This window comes from Neovison vison, chromosome 3 (genome assembly GCF_020171115.1).
Source record: "Neovison vison isolate M4711 chromosome 3, ASM_NN_V1, whole genome shotgun sequence".
NCBI lineage: Eukaryota > Metazoa > Chordata > Mammalia > Carnivora > Mustelidae > Neogale > Neogale vison.
The window spans coordinates 163,325,168-163,343,469 of NC_058093.1; the positions used below are offsets into that span (position 1 = coordinate 163,325,168).

The 18,302-nt window shown below is 44.1% G+C and overlaps 1 protein-coding gene across 4 annotated transcripts in view; it reads left to right on the forward strand.

Annotated features, from left to right (window-relative positions):
• The window catches only part of GAREM1 (GRB2 associated regulator of MAPK1 subtype 1), a 202,630-nt gene that overhangs the window by 141,007 nt on the left and 43,321 nt on the right, over window positions 1-18,302 (forward strand). The gene's annotated exons all lie outside the window — the stretch shown is intronic.

Sequence of the window (18,302 nt, forward strand, 5' to 3'; positions counted from 1 at the left end):
TTAGCCTTAACTTCCATTCAGCATCTCTATAGGTTCTTAAATGTTACAGATTCTTACAATAGGTTTCTCATTTCCCTGGCACTTTAAGTGGTTTTGGTTTTTATTTTTGAAAAAATAAAATTTGAGAATCAGAAAATGAAAGTCCGTCCCCTTAGTACAATTTCAGAAATCATAGTTGCTGACTCAGTCCTTACTAGGGTTGTTCCCCCTTCCCCCCGGCCCCGGTCCCTACATTAAGAACAAGAATTCTTTATCTGAAATATGTCTCTGTGCCCTGACAAAGTGACTGCTCGTGGGGTACTTTTTCTCCGCAGCCTTGTTGATCCCGGCGGACGTTCTTGTCAGAAGCAGCCTGTTTACATTAACTGCCCTTGTGGGATGGACCGTTTTCCTGAGCACCGTCCCGCACTCGCTCCGCAGCCTGTATGACATGGACTGGGAGACAAAACCTGAAAGGCACCAGGGAAGGCTCAGTAAGCTAGATGTGTGGTGAATAGAAGTGGAGGCATTTGGACACAAAGAAAGTGTTGGAAGAAGGGAGCTGAGCAGGAATGGGGCGTTTTGCCCACAGAGAGCAGCGAAAACACAAGAATAGAGAGTGGCTCTGACATGGGGTGGGGGAGGGGAAGCCGTTCGCTGGTTCTGGAAGTGTATGTATGACTGTTGGGAAGCAGGCTCGTTTGTTAAACACTTCAACAGAAATGGAGCCTCCGGTCTCAGGGCACCAGCAAGCCTGATTATTGCGTCTTCATTTTTTAAGTAAAAGGAAAAGATTTGAGAAGAAGGAGGCTTCTTTGTCTCCTAGGTCCTTTTCATTTTGCTGGAGTTTCCGTTCTTTACTGCAGTTTTGCTGATTTCCTGGTGGGCAGGGGACTCCATCCACAGTCATGGTGGTCACAAATATATTAAAGTAATTACATCTTGAGGTACCTGGGTGGCTCAGTGGGTTAAGCCTCTGCCTTTGGCTCAGGTCATGATCTCAGGGTCCTGGGATCGAACCCCGCATCGTGCTCTCTGCTCGGCAGGGAGCCTGCTTCCCCCCTCCCTCTGTTTGCCTCTCTGCCTACTTGTGACTTCTCTGTCAAATAAATAAATAAAATCTCAAAAAAAAGTAATTACATCTTAAGCATCAGGCGGCTTGTCATACAATAGGTAGCATTTGTTATCTCTGGCTTGTTGTCTTTCCCAGAACAAGAGTCTCTTAATGGTCAGCAGCAACCCCCCAAAATCCAGTTCTCTGTATTTCTCGTTCTGTCATTTTCGCATCTTTCTGATGGCCAGTTAGGCCACTTCTTTACCTATGTCCAGTTTAGAATACTTTCTTCTTCTTCTTCTTCTTCTTCTTCTTCTTCTTCTTCTTCTTTTTTTTTTAAATGTGGGCTCCACACCCAGCACAGAGCCCAACGCAGGGCTGGAACTCGAGACCCGGAGGTCAAGACCTGAGCTGAGATCAAGAGTCACGTGCAGGGACGCCTGGGTGGCTCAGTTGGTTAAGCGGCTGCCTTCCGTCCAGGTTGTGATCCCAAGGTCCTGGCATCAAGTCCCACATTCGGCTCCTGGCTCAGCCGAGAGCCTGCTGCTTCCTCCCACTCTGCCTGCTGCTCTTCCTGCTTGTGCTCTCTCTCTCTCTCTGTTAAATGAATAAATAAAATCGTAAAAAAAATTTAAAAAAAAAAGAGTCAAGGGCATAACCGACTGAACCACCCAGGCGCCCATAGGATACTTTTGAATGGCTCATCTCTGATGGAGTTATTCCAGGAGCTAATATTGTTCTCCTAAACAAAAAGGAATTCAAAATAGTGGCATGATGACACGCCTTTCCATTTGTGACAAGTGTATCTTTGTCACATCTGATGTTCATTGAACCCTTATCGTGAGCCACTTACTGTGTTAAGTCGTTTACTATGTTTTATCCCAATAACTCATACGGGTTTTATTGCCCTTGTATTGTGGAAGCAGGAGCGCCATGGAAGTATAAAAGTTATGATGTAACCAGAAGTTGCCCAGTACGGGGGAAAGCCAGGATTTCAACTACAGAAGTTCTGGCCAGTAACTGTCCTGCAGAGGAAGCTGTGGAGGCAGAGTGTCAGAGAGGGCCACCCATGTGCTGAGCCTTGAGAACAGAACGTGCCTGGCCTCGAGGGTGTTCTCCCTTAGTTCTGCTTTCTTGTATTGAATGCAAGCTTTTCAGGAGTTGCCTTGCAACTTTTTCTTTTTAAATACCAATTTTTTAAAAAGATTTTATTTATTTATTTGACAGAGAGAGAAGTCACAAGTAGGCAGAGAAGTAGGCAGAGAGAGGGGGGAGGCAGGCTCCCTGGCGAGCAGAGAACCTGATACGGGGCTCGATCCCAAGACGCTGAGACCATGACCTCAGCCGAAGGCAGAGGCTTAACCCACTGAGCCACCCAGGTGTCCCTAAATACTGAATTTTTTAGACTAGATTTAGGTCTACAGCAAAATTGAGAAGACGGTACCCAGATATCCCACAGACCTTGTACCTCTACCAAAGGGGTTGTAATTGATTAACTACATTGACTGATACATCGTGACCACCCCAAATCTGTCATTTATGTTAGGGTTCACTCTTGGTGTTGTCCATTCATTGTTTGGCAAGTCTATCCACAATTATAACATCATACAGAATGATTTTTTTCACTGCCCTAAAAGTCCTCTCTGCTCTACCTTTTCATCCTTCCCTCTCCACTGATCCCTGAAAGCCACTGATCCCTCTACTGTCTCCCTAGTTTTGCCTTCTCCAGATGTCCTGTAGTTGGAATCATACAATATGTAGCCTTTTCAGATTGGCTTCTTTCTCTTCTGTCACGTGCATTCAAGATTCCTCTGTATTGTTTTATGGCTTGATTACCTTGCTTTTTGTAGCTAAAGAATTTGGTGAAGGGGCGCCTGGGTGGCTCAGTGGGTTAAGCCACTGCCTTCAGCTCAGGTCATGATCTCAGGGTCCTGGGATCGAGTCCCGCATCGGGCTCTCTGCTCAGCAGGGAGCCTGCTTCCTCCTCTCTCTCTCTCTCTCTGCCTGCCTCTCTGCCTATTTGTGATCTCTCTCTGTCAAATAAATAAAATCTTAAAAAAAAAAAAAAGAATTTGGTGAAAATGTATCCCTGACCTTTATAACAACATTAGGACCTGTGCGATTGGTTTTGATTCTGTGTCTCTGCTAGCTTTCCCATATCCAAGTCCATGCAGTAAGTCAAGGTGGGTGTCAGGATTTGGACTGCCCTCCCCACCCCGCTTTGATAATACCGAGTACGCTCTAGAGGTGCCTGGGTGGGTCAGTCAGTTGAGTGTCTGCCTTTGGCTCAAGTCATTATCCCGGGGTCCTGGGATCGAGCCCCATGTTGGTCTCCCTGCTTGGTGGGGAGCTGCTTCTCCCTCTCCCTCTGCTGCTCTGCCTGATTGTGCTCTCTTGCTCTCTCTGTCAAATAAATAAATAAAATAAAATAAAAATACTCCGTCTGCTCTACATCGTACGTTTAAGAAACCATTCGTGTTTCTGTACATGGAGTTTTAATCACTTCAGTTTTGGCCGAAAGGTTAAAAACTAAATCCCTTATAATCAAGGCGCTTTTTTTTCCCTAATGGAAACCACAGCTTGAGCAGCTGCTTGTATTATTGTTCCCTTCTGTGGTCCCACTGGTGTGTGGGAGTTTACTGTTAGGCTGTGGAAAAGGGAGCAAATAAGAAGCCAAGAATGGGGTCATGTTTCAATAGAGAAATAATGATGGAATGTTAAAATCCTTGAGTGTTTTCCTCCCCACACACACACTTTGGACATGCAGTTTGGCTCTCTTTTTCCTTTTTAAATACTTCCATAAGGCATGGGAAAGAAGCATATATCATAGGAAATGTAGTATTGAAAACTTCCGAGACCTCAGCTTTGACTCCATATCTGCTTCCTATCTGCCTGTAGGTCTAAACTCTGAAGCCTCTTGGCCGTGTACAGCAGTGTTTTGCCTTTCTGCATTGGGGTGTTCTTCCTTTCCTTTGTCTGGGTTAAAATTGTGTTTATCTGTGTCTAATGTTTTTTTCTTGTGTCAATTTCTACAGCCCATTTTCTTTTTAAAATCTGTTTCTCTATCTCCCTTTCTCCTCATTTCTCTTCCCTGCTTCCCATTTTCTGTTTCTTCCTCACTTTTTTATACTATATAATTTTAAATTCTACAAGTAAAAATTAAAGCCTGGGCAGCTGGCTGGCTCAGTCAGTAGAACATGCAACTCTTGATCCTGGGTTCATGAGCCCCACATTGGGTGTAGAGCATACTAAAAAAAAAAAATAAAAAGAAATTAAAGCTTTATTTTGCTATTCTTAACTTGTTATGTAGGTAAATAGATTATATTTCTCCAAAAGAATCCCACCTCAATTAAAGTTAATTTTTACTCACTGGAAGCTTGATTTTTTTTTTTTTAATATTTCATTTATTTATTTGACAGAGATCACAAGTAGACAGAGAGGCAGGCAGGGTGGGGGATGGGGAGTGAAGCAGAGCTCTCAGCTGAGCAGAGAGCCCGATGCGGGGCTCAATCCCAGAATCCTGAGATCATGACCTGAGCCGAAGGCAGAGGCTTTAACCCACTGAGCCACCCAGGCACCCCTTGATTTTTTTTTTTTAACCTAGGTTTTTGATCCTTAATAGAAGTAGCTGCTTCATCCCATTGACAAGTACAATGCCAGAGATTAAAAAGAGTGGCTGGGTTCTCATTCCACAAAATGGGGTGAGTTATCAGGGACACTGTATACCTTCCATAACCTTAATTATCCTTGAGTGAGGACCTGTTCTACCATTTAACCAATTGCCAAGGTCATTTTGGGGGATTAAACAAAACAATCTGAATAGCCCTCCAAACTCTATCAAAGAAGAATTCATTGCATAAATAAATAGGACACGATCCTTCTTTCTGCTATCTTGAGGATATTTTTTCAGCAACGCACAGGGCCTAGCGAGCTCCTTGCCCTGTTGACTCATCCTGAGAGCTATGGGTAGTTTGGGGAAGCAGCCAAATAAAGTCGGGCTCAGGATGACACCGCATGAGGTACCATCCTGGGTTTACTGTTGACTTGCTGTGACCAAAGGCATAGTCCTTAATCTCTGCCAGCTTCCATTTCCTCATAGGTCAAGTCTCCAGTAATCCCCACCCCCTCACCGATTGTTGAGTGAGATAACGTGTGTGAGAGAGACTGGCTGGGAACAGGTGTTGTGAGATGGCTTGGGTCCCTTCTGGATTTTTCTCTTTTCTAGTTTTGTCTTTCCACCTCCTGTGTTGAGTCTCTTTCTGAAGAAGCTGGTCATTTAGGAGACATCTGGGTGGCTCAGTTAATTGAGCATCTGGCTCTTGGTTTCAGCTTAGGTCATGATCTCAGGTCCTGGGCTCAAGCCCCACGTTGAACCCACTTCAGGCTTGTGTGCGCTCGCTCTCTCTCTCTCTCTCTTTCTGTGTCTCTCCCTCTCCCTGCCCATCCCCCTGCTCATGCTCTAAATAAACAGATAAAATCTTAAGAAGGAAGAAGCTGGTCATTTAGTATGTGATTGTCTCTTCTCATCATTGCCAGTGCTGACATTTAACATACTCTGGCATTCAGAAAGCAGGCAGGACCTACCATCCTTTATTACATTTTCAGATTGAATGTATCTGTCAGGGCAGGAGTAGGAGCTCAGGATATTTCCTAACAGGAGGCTGTCAACAGTCTAGGTCTTCCGAGAGCTTGCTCATAACCCTTGTTTGAAAGGCTATAAACAAGAGGCCTCCCACTAAACGTCATTGTTTCAGCTTAAGAGAGAAATTAAGCATTGCAAGAGCCTAGACCTTCTACCTAAATGGCTTGAACATTTCCTGACGGATATTGACCCGCTTACATACGGCACCACCTAGATCAGTGATGTTAGAAGGCCTTGCTCAAACCACAGCCATGCCCTCCTCCTCTCACAAATACAGAGTAGTCCCTGGGTTAGATGAGATTTTTATTTGAGCCAACCATTAAAAATTGGACATGTTTCCATAAAAATTCAGATTTCCTGCCTCTGGAAATCAGCAGGTGCTAGAGCTATCAGATTAACGTCTCTACCTTTTTATCAGTTTTACCAATTCACAAGACTTTTCTGGTCATGTAAGTGCTTGATTTTGAAACTCCAAAATACGTGTATTTCTCCTGCTCTTCAGAGCAAGCATTTATTAAGTGTCTAGTGTGGACTCCACCTGTGCTGTCAGGAGACATATTTCTGCTATCAGGATGCTTGTTGGTCAGCTAAGAAAACAGTACAAAAACAGGTGAAGTCGGTGGGAAATCACTGAGTGTTAGACTCTGGGAATAAATACGAGTGAAGATCAGCATGGGCTGAGGTCATCAGGGGAAATTGCATGGGTGACTGGGTTTGAGCTGCTGCTTAAATTTGTTCCCTCATTCGGAAGTCATTTATTAAGTACCTGCTGTGTGTCTTGAATGGTATTGAGCGCTGGGAATAAAAAAAATGGTATTAGGCACATCCCCTGTTTCTTTAGAGAGTTTACTGTTTAGTGTCCAAACATAGACATATAAGTAAATAAGGACAGTAAAATATTTTATATGTTTGGATAAAAATCTGTCGACAGATAATGAGATCACTAAAGAGTATGGTCAACTACATACCTGAATTAAGATTTTTTTAATAGAGTGGGTGATGAGTGAACTGATTCTGGTTAAATAGAGTAGCTAAGCCAGGGAATAGAGGAGAAGCATTCCATATACTGAATTCAGGATGAGAAGAACCATAGTTCCCCATGGATGGGTCTAGATGGGTTTTAGCCCAGTGAGAAGAAAGTGAGGGCCAGATTTTGGACAGCCTGTGTATTCATTAGTGAAGTTTACTTGGATTTCATCTGACTCAGGTATTCAGTGCTTAGATTTGAACGTGGCTGCAGAAGTAGATAGAGAGCCACGAAAGTCAGAGGATGGAGGGGCATACAGCCCAATCCATTCTTTATTGCCTCCATCCCAGCTGTAGGGCTGAATCACCAGACTCTCCTGCTCTTTGATTTCCAGATAAGTTCAGCCAGTGGATTGCTAGCCCCAGCAGGAGATGAGCAGGAAGAGAATGAAGTCAAGGTCTTTAATTTTCTGGCTTCCTCCCTTGAAGGATCACCAGGAAAACAGCCGTCTCTCCCCTTCTCAAGGCGGTCTTATTTACACCACTTTCTCCTTCCGTTAGTAACTAGTCCATCCCCTTGTCTTCTCTGCTACTGTTCCTAGGTTATCACTGTGCTTCCCTGCAGCCCACCCAGACCCTTAGCAATAGTCTCATTATAAATAAATCCTCTGCAAATCATCCTCACTTAAAATATGACTAGATTTTAATTTTAAGCAGGAATGTAAGGAATAGTTTCCTAGAATGGAAGTCAGGGGGCAAAGCAGCCCACTAGAAAGCTAGCCAAAGTGAGGGATGATGCAGTTGGGAACTTAGAGTAGTAGGAAATAGAAAGGAACTGATTGATAACAGGAAGTTGAATTAACACCAGCTAGATGTACAAGATTAGGGAAAGGGAGGGGTGGAGGATGACCACCCAGAGTTCTCACTTGAGTGGCTGCTTGGTTCAAGAAGTAAAAAGATGGGTTTGGTTTTGCATCTGCGGATTTTTAGAGCTTTGTGGGAGAGCTGCTGGAGATTACACAGCAGGGACAAGGTAGCATTGATGTGGAATTCAGGTGGTCTGGCTGGAGGGAAGGTTTGTGTTGTCAGTCTTTAGGTGGTCCTTGGAGCCAGGATGATAGAGGGGTTCGCCCAGGAGAGATGAGAGGGTAGGAGAAGAAGTAGTAAAAAGGGGGAAGATGGTCATGCCCAGAACTTAGAATGGCACCGAAAGGACCCATATTTTTGCAGAGACCGAGAAGGAAGCTTGAACAAAGGCAGAGAGGGAGAGAATGAGTATTGATTGCACAGGGGGTGGGGGAAACCCTTGCAGAAACAAAGTGGAGTGAGTTTATGGAGAGACTTAAAAACGAAGGCAGAAGAGCGTGATTGGGGCTAGAAATTGAAGGGCTGTTATACGCTTACTTATTAGCACTGAACACTTGAGTCAGAGGAAATCCATTCAGGTTGTGTTTTAAGATGAGCATAGTGATCCTGGACGGGCAGAAACGAGAATGGGCTTCACACCTAAAGCTGTGATACCAATAGGAAGTGATGAGGATCGAAGCCAGGAGAGTGGCAGGGAGGGCTGAAGGCAGAGTGATTGCAAGGGTCCAAAGGGTGAGTTAGGGGAGAATGAGTATAGGAGAAGAAAGATGAAGATGACCCCAAGATTTCCACCTTAACTCGTCAGCAGCCACATTCAAATCTAAGACATTTAGGGGTTCCATCATATTTACAATAATAGTGCCCCAGAAAATTTCTGATAATTCTGAAGAAGCAACTGGCCAATTAGATACAACGAAACATGCAGTTTTCCCATTTTCAAAAAAACAGGGAAACCATTTGCATGGTGTGAAGTAGAATGACGCCATTTTGAATCCAGATCTACTTAAGTTCAGGGATGGAGTTTCAGAGTTGAAACTAATGGTCTGACTACTTGGTGTTGTATACTCTTAGGAGGAAAAATAAATAAAAATACCCACAGGTAATTTATGGAGAAACTCACCGTATTTTGACTAATGATTTCTTTCTGTTCTTTGGCTTTAATTCCTGTTTTCTGTATTTACATGTTGAGCCTGTGGGTTGATGTTTGTTCTTTACTTTCCTTCTCCCCCATGACAGATCTGAATACGGACACCTCTGACTTTCTCTGTTATTTCTACACGTCTCAGCATTATTTCTCTCTTCTTAATTACTGTGTTTCCATTTTCATTTCCTACAGCGGACCTTGTCCCTCCAAGTAAAGGAGAAGGTGTGTAGCCTCATAGCATCCTACAGGTGCCTGAAACGTAGGTGCTTCTGGGAGGGGCCTCTTAGCTGTGCCTCACATCTCATCCCTTCTGAGGCCAATCACTGATTATCTTGAAGAACACACCCATAGAAATGGATATTTTCTGGATGACAGTTACTTCTTGTCAACATATAACTATGCAGTATAGTTTTAGAAACGGATCATGAAAACGGTGCAGTTAGTACCGATCTTTGCTTTTTTAAATATTACTGTAGGGCGCCAGGGTGGCTCAGTGAGTTAAGCAGCTGCCTTCGGCTCAGGTCATGATCTCGGGGTCCTGGGATCGAGTCCCGCATCGGGCTCTCTGCTCAGCAGGGAGCCTGCTTCCTCCTCCTTCTCTCTCTACCTGCCTCTCTGCCTACTTGTAATCTCTCTCTGTCAAATAAATAAATAAAATCTTTAAAAAATAAATAAATAAATATTACTGTAAATTTAGGTAAGCTGTAATTGATGGGCATGTCATTGGTGTTGAGTTAGTTCCTGTGAGTTTCTGGGTTCTGGAGACAGAACGGTTCTCAGAATGGAGACATTTCCTGAAATCATCAAAGCTGTTGAAAAACAATGCAGTTTCCTCCCTCTCTAAGACCAGGCTTTGACAGTAACATCTCAGAACAGATGTTCGATGATCTCCAAATGTTTTTATTTGGTGGCACAAAGACTCTGTTATTCATGAAACGGTCCGTTAAAAAATTAGTTCCTTCGTGTGGGGGGGTTGTGGGAATATGTGCTCTGTAAATCGATTTCACATTTTGGCAGGGAACTGGCTCTTCAACCCTTTAGATTGTCTCCAGGCTTGGCCTCTGATGGGCCATAGCAGTTCCAGGGAGTATAGTAACACAAGAGCTCAGCATCTTTCCCAGAGTACTTAAAGTTGACTCATCTGCGAGCGTCATATTTCTTTTGTAAAAGAACAGAAGCTAAGTAAAAATTCGTAGAAAACTGGTCTTAATACAGTAAGAGAATGTAGCCACACATCTTTGGTGGTCGTTTGGACTATTCCAGTACAATCTACTTCTGCAGCTTACACTTTTTCATTATAAGCTCCTATTGAAAGGAAAAACTGCCATCCTAATATAAACATGGGTCAGCTTAGGATGGTACCTCGCAAGGCATCTTCCAAGAGACCTCAGTGTAACTATTTAAGAGTGTTGGGATGGGGCGCCTGGGTGGCTCAGTCATTGAGTCTGCCTTCGGCTCAGGTCATGATCCCAAGGTCCTAGGATGGAGCCCCGTATCGGGCTTCCTGCTCAGCAGGAAACCTGCTTCCCCCTCTCCCACTCCCCCTGCTTACATTTCCTCTCTGTTGTCTCTGTCAAATAAATAAATGAAATCTTCATTTTATTTTATAAAATAAATAAATAAAATCTTTATTTTATTAACACCCATTGGGAGATAAGGGACTGGTCATTGTCAGTCTGATGTCCTGTCCTCGTGCCACTACCCTGATCCATACTTTGCAGTCCTTCCAGTGGGACAGAGGTCAGCAAAGTGTGGGGCCCGAGGTCCAGATCTGACCTGCTGTCTGTTTTTGTACGTGAAGTTTGGTTGGGACATAGCTGTCCAGTTTTGATTCCAGATTGTCTGTGGCCGGTTTCAGGAGAGGTCACCAGAGGGGTAGTTGCAACTGAAACCATTTAGCGCATGAAACCTAAAATATTTACAGAACAAGGTTGCCAACCCCATGCTGTAGAACGTCACATATATGCCATAACCCATTGTTGAGAACATTAAGATAGTTACATTAAGATAGTTGGTGTAGGGGCACCTGGGTGGCTCAGTGGATTAAGACGCTGCCTTCGGCTCAGGTCATGATCTCAGGGTCCTGGGATCAAGCCCCGCATCGGGCTCTCTGCTCAGCAGGGAGCCTGCTTCCCCTTCTCTTTCTCTGCCTACTTGTGATCTCTCTCTCTGTCAAATAAATAAATAAAATCTTAAAAAAAAAAAAAAGATAGTTGGTGTATTTAGGGGGCGCCTGGCTTGCTCAAGTGGTGGACCATGTGACTCTTGATCTTCGGGTTGTAAGTTTGAGCCCTACATTGGGGGTAGAGATGACTTAAAACTAAAATCTTGGAAAAAAAAAATCTTTGATATATGTACAAAAAGTACACAAAGAAACATATAAACCAAAATCTTCCAGGGTAGTCTGGAGGAATTGTAGGGAAAAGAGGAAAGGGACATTAACTGACTGTTGGCTGTCCAATGAACAGTTAAAACAACGAATGAAAGGAATCTATTTTTCTGAGGTACAGTATGTTCAAACGTTAAAAAATTTGGTCATAGTTGTTCCTTTCTTGTTCTTTTTCTTGCATCTGTGTGTGTTAATCGGTCTCAGAATAGTTTTTTATAAGTGCTCCTAAGGTCTTCCTGTTCAGCATAGGTGGCAAACACTGATGAGACTAGAAGTTTAGTATTTATTCAGCTGAGGGGTGCCTTGGGCGGCTCAGTCCATTGATCATCCAAATCTTGGTTTCGGCTCAGGGTCATGAGATTGAGCCCCGAGTGGGGCTCTGCACTCAGTGGGAGTCTGCTTGAGAGTCTCTCCCTCTGCCTCTCTTTCTGCTCTCTCTCTCTCTGATGTAAATAAATAAAATCTTTAAAAAAAAATTATTCAGCTGAATATTGACATGACAACCATGCCAAAGATGATTATTCATTTGGTCCATAATCCAAAATATATTTGAGGCTACTGCTAGGTTAAGGTCACAAACACAATAGAAAAAGAACTAAAGAATTGCTTAAAGGTCAAGTCCCCAAATTGGCAGAGGAGAAAAATGGTGTTAAAGGGACAGTTACATCAGGAGTCCCTGCCTCTATTACACAAATCAGATTATCAGCAATCGTGACAAACAGGGCGAGGAAAACAAAGGATGAGAGTCCTAAAGCTCTTATTTCATGAGAGGAAGCATCGTGTTTTGTCAGGAGATACCTTTTTTTCCCCAGAAGGACTCTGTCACCCGAGAGAGGACTTGAACAGTATCTGTGATCACAGTTTTTTTTTTTTTAATTAATTAATTTATTTATTTGACAGAGAAATCACAAGCAGGTAGAGAGGCAGGCAGAGAGGAGGAAGCAGGCTCCCCACTGAGCAGAGAGCCCGATGCGGGACTCGATCCCAGGACCCCGGGATCATGACCTGAGCCGAAGGCAGCGGCTTAACCCACTGAGCCACCCAGGTGCCCCTGTGATCACAGTTTTAAGGGAATGCAGAGATGTTCTGGACCCACACTGTCTAACAGGGCAACGACTGGCCGCATGGGGCTGCTGAGTTCTTGTAGCACGGCTGGTGTGAGGGGAGCTGTGCCGCAGGGTAACACAGACACAGGATTTTTAAGACTTAATGCAAGAAGTAATAATAATAATAATAATAAAGACTTAATGTAAAAACAGAAGGTAAAATATCTCATTAACAGTTCTCTTATTTAGATGTATTGGTTTAAGTAAAACATTGAAATTAATTTCACCTCTTACTTGCCTTTTTTACGTGGCTGCTAGAAAATATATGATTGCATATGTGGCTCATGCTGTATTTTGGTGAAGCGGCCCTGATTCTAAAGGGTCATGTCTTCTGTGATACAGGAAAGTGACTGCAGTGGCACACGGTTGCTCTGTGAATGCATTTCTGAAGGGACGGGGTGGAATTGAGTACAGGCTTGTGTGTTCTCAAGTGGTCTCAGCTCAGAGATCGAACATCTGCACACCATGTAATGACTATTGGACATACATGCAGATCCCCCCGTCCTATTTCCCCCTTATTTAGAAAAATTAGAAAAATCACAAATTTAAAGCAACGTATTTCATACCTATGGACAAATGATATCATTGGTAGGTTTTCATAAATTATACCTGGTTTAATGATGTTTGATTATGTTCGGGTTCCAAACCAGCAATTTCTTTTTTGAGTCTTCTAAAGTACAGATTAGTACAGAAATTGGAAATGTTGGGCAAAAATTGGTGTCTCTGTCAGGTGGTTCTGGACATTCTAACCAAGTGGACCTCTAAGTTTGAGTTCTCACAGAAAACTACTTTTGTGTTCCTGAGGATCACATTCCAGTGCCCAAATACTGTCTGCTTCATCCTGGAAGATAACTTCAACTGCTTATTTAATCTCATCTATTCTGCTGGTCCCTAAAAAGTGTTACTTGAGGCTCTGTGCACAGTTCAGATAATGATTTTTAAGTAAACCATAACACACCGTTCCTTTCTTCCTCTGATGAATGAAAACATTCAGCTAATACTCAGAAACAGGCAAACCTTGTATATAGTCATGCAGCTCACTTTTATTTATAATTTTGAAAACCTGCAGTTATTTATGTGTTGGTTCATTGTTTGCGAGTCCTGGGACCAGAGCAATTTTCTGTCTTTTGTTCGGTGGACCTTTATTAAGGGCCTATTGTATGTGAGGTATTATGCTTTTCTGCATTGAGACATGTTGAATTTGGGGCTGATGAGACTCGCAAGTATAAATATCCAATAGACTCCTAGACATATGTCTCTGGAGGTTAAAAGAAATTTAGATCACATCAGATGTATTTATTATATATTTATACAGCCATTTGCAGGAGAAAAATCCAACTGTTTAACGTTGCTGATCTTCAAAGAAATGCAGATTATAGGAAAGAGATGCTTTTTTAGTACCCAGTGAATTATCTAACTTAAAGCGTACTCACGGCAGGGGGCACCTGGGTGGCACAGTCATTAAGCATTTGACTCTTGCTTTCACCTCAGGGCATGAAGTCAGGCCCCACATCAGGCACCTAGCTCAGAGAGGAGACCCAAAGTTTCTCTCTCCCTCTCTCTGTGCCCCTCCCCGCACTCACTTGTGTGTTCTCTCTCTCTCAAATAAATAAATAAATCTTTAAGAAAAAAAAATGGAATACTTGCTCCTGGCAAGACTGTGGCCCAACTAAGATGCACATGGTAGAAATACAAATTGGTTTAGGTATTTTGGAAAGCGGGATAGCCTGGCATGTTCAACACAAAGACTTGTGTGGCGCCCTTGGCTTTAGTAATCCAGCACTAGAAACTTTATCTCACAAAAGCAAGCCAAAAAAGAGGAAAGAAAATCTTGTGCATCTTGAGAACAGGAAAGGAAGCGGAGGGTTGCTAGATGGTTAGTTGTGCTAAATACTGAAAATCCTCGCTGTTGATCCTCGTGGAAGCCCTTTGAAGGGTCCCCACGTTGTGGGTGAGGAAACAAAGCTCAGACGGATTAACCATGTGTCAGTGGCCGAGTTGGCACTTAACGTCAGTCTTACCCTAACTCAGACTCATTGTGTAAGAACAGAAAAATAGTTAAATCCCTTATGAAATGGGATGCAAACATTCTAAGTAAGTGTAGTCATGTTGGGGGAATGTCGGAAAATGTAGAGAGGAATGGAGATGAAACTGGAGATTCGCCATAATTATTACGAATTTGTACAAGGACGGAGTAGAATAGAGACATGTGAAAGTTTGATTTGTTCTCATGGCAGAATCTGTTAAAGTGGTACGGATAATTGCTATAATTTCTTTAAAATTTTTAAGAATTCTGTTGTTGTTTTTTGTGAACAGAGTATAATCTAACATTTTATACTATATTTTCGAATGTTTTATTCATACTCCTCCCTGTCTCTAAAGGTATATGACCGGTCGTATCTAGGTATGTTCACTACACTGTCCTCATCGCCTGCCCCGTAACTCCTGAAAACTCTTCCTTTGGAGTCCATCACCAACGAAATTCCCTATGTCCTTAAGGTGTTCTCTGACATTACTTTCATCTTGTTGAACCCTAACCTGGGTATGCCCTGAACACACCACTTCCCTGAAGCCCTCTCTGGTGGCAGCTCCATTTTTTGCCCCACAGTTGAGGAGCTGGGTTCTTCATTGCTCCCTTGACCATTCCACTTCTCCCCTCCCTAGAAACTCTCCGCTTTCACCTGTCCTCAGACTCACCGCTATCCCATTGTTGTCCTGTCATCGACCACATGTAGGATCCCTCCGTCGTTTCTCCATAATTCTCACTCCTGGCTCACTGCCTCTCTCTCCACCATTCCTTCTCTCCTCATTCTTGGGGAGTTCAGTGCACATGTATATGATCCTTTTAAAACCCCTGGCCTCTTAGATCCTTCAGCTTCTCCTCACCTCAACCTTTACCTCCCATGGTTGCCCCCTAGACTGTGTCATCACCGACCACGACATGCTTCCATTGTCTCAAAGTGCACGCCTGCCTCTCTGACCACTCCTCTGCCTGGCTCTTGAGCTCCCTCCCTCCAGAAATCCTGCCCCATCAGAACCCACTATCCATTTTTTTTTCCAATTTATTTATTTTCAGAAAAACAGTATTCATTATTTTTTCACCACACCCAGTGCTCCATGCAAGCCGTGCCCTCTATAATACCCACCACCTGGTACCCCAACCTCCCACCCCCCCGCCACTTCAAACCCCTCAGACTGTTTTTCAGAGTCCATAGTCTCTCATGGTTCACCTCCCCTTCCAATTTACCCAAATTCCCTTCTCCTCTCTAACACCCCTTGTCCTCCATGCTATTTGTTATGCTCCACAAATAAGTGAAACCATATGATAATTGACTCTCTCTGCTTGACTTATTTCACTCAGCATAATCTCTTCCAGTCCCATCCATGTTGCTACAAAAGTTGAGAACCCACTATCCATTGATTCCATTACTTTCCACCCTCATTCCTCCCTCCCAAGATATTGTGTCCAACGCAGGTGCCACAGACAGTGATTCTGTTCTCTCTTGCATACATCTGGGCTCCTCTGCCCTTCCTTCGTGTCTCGTCCTCACTTGGCAGTTTTACAGTCCTGGGCTGGATCCAAATCTCTGTCCACTCTGTGCCAGCCCCTCTGCGTTGCCCATTGGCTGGAGGAAGAACCTACAACTCTACTGTTTGGTTTTGCTTCTAATTCATGACTGTAAACCTCAGGTGAGAACTTATGGCTGTCCGGCAGTCAGGATGTGTCCTTCACTCTCAGTGGACTTTTCTGTGGTCTTCTCTTTTCTCAGGCCTCCCATAGCTCATCACTCGATCTTATTCTCAACAGATGCCTTTTTTCTAGGGAGCTTCCACCGCTCCCACTGAGCTCTCACAGGTGACCTCCTGCTGAGGGCCAGCCCTTCCACTCCCGTGTCCCCTCTGCCTATCCTGGGACATACTCCGAAGAATTCCATCCTCATAGTCTTGTCCCTCCCTTGGTCATTCCCATGAGCATCCACCACATTACAGATCCTATCCCGTGGGCTCCCTTCAGCTACCACGCCATGTCTCTTCTCCCCTTCACAGGCAAACTCCCCAAACGTCACCTGCTGTCCATTCCTGTTACTCCCACTTCTCCCTTCTCAGCCTCCGTTAAATCCAGCTCAGTCAGGCTTGACCTCAACCATTCCACTGCTTAAGTGAAGTTGCTAAACCTGACAGTTGTCAGGCCTCCTCTCTCTCGCTCCTTGAAGTGCTCAAACCGCTGGCTTCTAGAATGCACCCCTTCTGGATTCGCCTCTCACTCCCCTGGCCAGTCCTCCTTAGTCTCCTGGGACTCAAGCCTTAGACCTCTTCTCTGTCTGCACTCAAGCCCACGCGCATCATCACCAGGTGCCGTGGCTTTGAAGATCATCTATGTACTGATGACTCCTAGGCTCTCTCAGCCAGACATCTCTCTGAGCTCACACGTTTATGTTCATCTACGAGCTTTGGGGATATCTCTGTTTGCCTGCCTAGCAGATGTCTCAGACTGAACTCCAGATCCTACCCCCACCCTTCCAAACCTGCTTCCTTCAGCTGCTCGGGCCAAACTCTCACCTTTTCCAGCCCCCTGCCATCTCACAGCTGGATGATTGCAGGACCGCCTCACAGCTGTCTGCCCCTCCACCTTGTACCTCCACAGTGTGTTCTCAAAACAGCAGCCAGAGTGGTCCTTCTCTAACGTTGGTTAGATCACTTCCTCGTGCATCCCCCCCGGCAGCTCTCCATCCCACTCAGATAGAGCTACAAGTCTTCAAAGCTGTACGTAATCTGAACACCTGTTATTTTTCAGACTTTATTTCTCTTCCCTCTTCCCTTGTACTCAGCCCACTCCAGCCATACTGGTAGTGTGCCAAGCGGTCAGCCACCCACCCATCCACCTGCAGATCTTTGCCTAGACTTTGGGCTATGATTCGAATCCGTAGAACACACCTCCCAGTGGTGTCACAGCTCACCTTCTCAGCCATACCTCCTCTGGCCACCCTGCCCTCTGTCCCCTTCACCCAGCCCTATTAACGACATTTCTCACCCCCGACCTGTTACATACCCTAGTCATTTATCCTATTTACTATTGTCTCCTGCTACAACGTAAGATTCAGAAGGATAGAGATTTTTATCTGGCCTATTTATTGACTTCTCTCCAGCATCTAGGATAATGCCTCCACCTAACAGATGGTGAAAAAAAGTCCCGAGAATATGAATGAAAGTTTATTTCCGCCCAATGCCCCATAGACGCATGCTGAGAGATTTGCCTCATTATAGCTTTTAATTCCTTTTCAAGTTTCTCAAGTGTTAGATTGTAAGCAGCCTTCAGAAAATGACTACCAAGAAACACTGTGTTTGGCTTGAGTACATACGGTCTTTTATCCTAAGCTGTGAACAACTCCTCTAGGACGGAGCAGAAGTGTCATCAATATTGAAAGTATATAAACAGCCATAGATGCTTGAAATTTTTAGGAATATGTTCAAAGGTCTTCACAAATCCCCCAAATTATGGATACTGTGATGGTATATTCTTCTCTCATGAACTTCCCACAGAACAATATAAAGGAAAGAAGGAAGCCACATGTGGTTCCAGATGCCACCTGGCTCGTAGCCAGCCTCACTCATCGGAAGGAGGCTCACCCCGTGGCCCAGCATCGCTCTGCTCAGGCTTTTTGTGCTTGTGCAGAGCAACACCCCACATTACAGCCGCTCACGAGCTTTCGGCGTTGCCCGCATATTGTTGAAACCAAGGATATCAATTCTGTGAGAGCCCAAAGGTCCACTGTACTATTTTATCCTACCTGTAAGAGTTTTAAATACTCATTTTTTAAACAGTGAGCTCCCCCAGGCCACTCGGCCTTCGTTTCAGAAGATCACCTGTGTGGGTGTTAATTACAGCTAAATGCCAAGGTGATTCCTGTGAAAAACAAAATGAACCATCATTTGTAACAGAGTAGGTTTTCGCTTTGAGACCAAATTACAGACAGGCATCCATTCCATTTGATTTTGGTCATGGGGTAACAAACTCTTGGTGTGAACAAAAAATGAAAAAGAAACGTTCATAATTGTTTTTCCATCTGTAAGCTGATTCTTCGATACATATTCTCGTTGAAGAAAACCTTCTGCCATGGTAACTTTTTCCCCCAATGATAATGATCAGGAGTCTT